The following is a 3,103-nucleotide window of genomic DNA, read 5'->3' on the forward strand; positions in this document are numbered from 1 at the left end:
TAAGTATTTTCTTTGTAGAATATTGCGACTAGTAACGAATTCTTGTCCTCGAAAACGCCCTTTTTCTCGATTCCTGACTACAATCTAAACAATACTAAAAATTTAATTATTATCTTTTGAATATTAAGTATTCAAGTGTTATGATTTGAAAAATTCGGATTTGCCGTAAATAGAAATCTTACATTGTCAATTCTTAGAAATCTTAAATTGGCATGCATTTATAAAAAGAATGAATATGGATAAAAATACTAAGCAATGTTTTAGATAAAATATCGATTTACATTTTGAAAACACATTAATGTCTCAATTTAAATACAAGAGTACATTTGACAGCTTTTGTAAACAATTCTTTTGATTCATAAAAGCGACTCGCTTTGACGCTTAAAAAATGATTAAAACGCCTGAATAAAACTTACGAAGAAGGAAAAATGTCATGATTTGTTATGACGACTTTTATTGTTAGAAATTGTTTTGCTGATATATATTTGAAATAAAACGAATTTCAACTTTTCAATGTGACAATCTAAATAAGCTCTAAAATATAATAAAATCTGAGATTTAAATTTTTCTTTTTCAGAAATTAAAATTTATGAATCTTGAAAATATTTTTATCAATATTAAAAATTTATGTATTTATCTATTTTAAAAGATAACTTTGTACATCAATTTCAAATCATTTGTCTCATAGCCGATTGCCCGACAACTCATTTGTGCGACGGGTGCCTTTTCCCAACAGGTACATTTTCGTATAAGTACGCTATTTGCCTAACTGTGAAGACACGTCAGGGAAATGACTAAAAATATGCAAGGATTTTCATTGTAGTTTTTTTGTTGTTTTTCGTTATCGTTTTCATAATATTGCAAAAGTCAACGATTGTTTTGATCAAATACATTTGTCAAAATGTTAGGATTTTCGTAATTTCTTTTGTTTGACAAATTAGTTGCTGAGAAAATGTACCTGTTGGGCGACGGGAGGTGTACCAGATCCATCAATTTGAATATAAAAGCACATAAATTGAAATTAACTCTTTCGTCCATACAGTGGGGTTAAGCAGCATTGTTATGTAAAAAGTATTATATATGTCTTAATTTTTCAATAATTGCCATGTGCGCAAAAACCTTTTACTAATGTGTTAAAACTGTGTTATCAAGAACTTTTTTTATAAATTAATAAACTTGGTACCGTAAACCGGGGCGAGTCTACCCATTTTAGTTTTATTTAATTTTCACTATTTTAAATTGCAAATTAAAAAAAATTTACCGACGGAGGACTTAGTTCAGACTCAAAGGAAGATGGCGCTGTAGTAGTTTGATCCGTTTTTATTTATTTGGTGTCTTTTTAACCGACCTGTTCAAACGTCTTTTGAGAGATTTGTTATGAAAATCAGCAAACTTTTAGTTGGTGCTCCGTGAGTATATTATTATTATTATTACTATTTTCACTTTGGTTAAGTGATAAACTTATCTAAGACTAAGATTAAATTAATTTTATATGAAAAAAAACAAAAAGAATGTAAGTTTTGCTGCTGTAAACAAAAAGCCAGAATTCGCGGAGGGGGTCTACCCATTCGTATTTAGTTTTAATAAAGCATAATAATATAATTTAGAACATTGTTTATATTAAAATTAAGTCATTTTAAATGAGTTTGAGTATATTATTTTAATTCTGCATTGATAAATTTATCATTAATAAGAAAATTTATAGGTTAAATATAAATGTAAATATAAAATATGTTTATTTTACCTATTTTTTCAGTTTTTATATTACAAAATTAACTTTTTTTATTTAATGCAAGTTAAATAAATTATTATTTATTATTACAGATGGTTCGAAATTATATTCGCAAAACAAATGGATTTAATAATGCCACCTGAGATGGAAAAAGCTATCCAAAGGATAAAAGCCAAACAAATAACAATTCAAGAAGTAAATTTATATTAATTTTAATTTATTTTTATCAACAATAATCAGAAAAAAATGTTATTTTATAATGTTAATGATTATAAAAACAAAACTGTGATCAAAATGTGATAATCGATCAAATACTCAATTTGTGTTATTTTATGAATAAAAACGGAATATATAATAAAGTTATGAATTTTACTTCATAAATATCCTATATCGTAACTAAAATAACAATTTAATAGTAAAATTTGATTATTTACAATGTTAACATTCATTTTAGTAGAATGGGTAGACTTGCCCCATACGAAAGACTTGTCAGCAGTTCTATAAAAATATACAGTAACAGCGTAACTGTTAATATTTTCTAAAATCAATTTCACAGCTTTAAATAGGGATAAATAGCGATTCCGAAACACCTATTAAAAGCCTTTTTTCTTTAATATTTACAAAAGTTTGACTACTTGAACGTTGACAAACTGAAAAAATGGGTAGACTCGCCCCGGTTTACGGTAACTGTAATAATGTTGACTATTATTTTAGCCTGAATTAACTTTGCTAATTAATTCGCACTAATATTAATCTTAAGCTTAAATCAATCTTAACTTATCTCTTCTTTACCTTATGTTGTATCCAAAATTTAAATCTTTACGATCACGATGTTAATCATAAATAAAAGATTAAATACTTCTTTTGATTCATAAATAATGACCACGGGATAAGAGCGTGTATGTTCATAAAAGTAAAAATTCTGAGAAAAAACTATTTTGCTCGAGGAAAGGAAGGGCTTTCCCACAGTACAGTCCATCTTCATTGAGTAATAACTCTCGAGGAGAACCGATTTTTCGAGTTATTGGTCTACCAAAACTTAGCAATCCTCAAAATGTAACAAATGGCGATCCAATCGTCTTTTCGTAAAAAAGAAGAATAAAAAAAGCCAAACTATTCTTTCTCCTAGTCTTTAAATGTGACACGCTTTTAATTTTAGAACAGTAATCGCTAAATTTATATAGCATCTGAGCTACCCTGTCGTTTTTAAATCTTGCCAACCAAAAGAACAATCAACTTCTTTTTTTCTTTTTTTTTCAATCTTAATTTGGTTTATTGCCCGTAAGCTTACATTTGTGTTTAGTGTCCTTAGCGTTACCGCAATAGACGATATGGCGATTACTGTTTTAGAACACTGTTTTTTTTTCCCTT

Source organism: Parasteatoda tepidariorum, chromosome 5 (assembly GCF_982258835.1).
Source record: "Parasteatoda tepidariorum strain Cologne lab strain chromosome 5, Ptep-v5.0, whole genome shotgun sequence".
Lineage (NCBI taxonomy): Eukaryota > Metazoa > Arthropoda > Arachnida > Araneae > Theridiidae > Parasteatoda > Parasteatoda tepidariorum.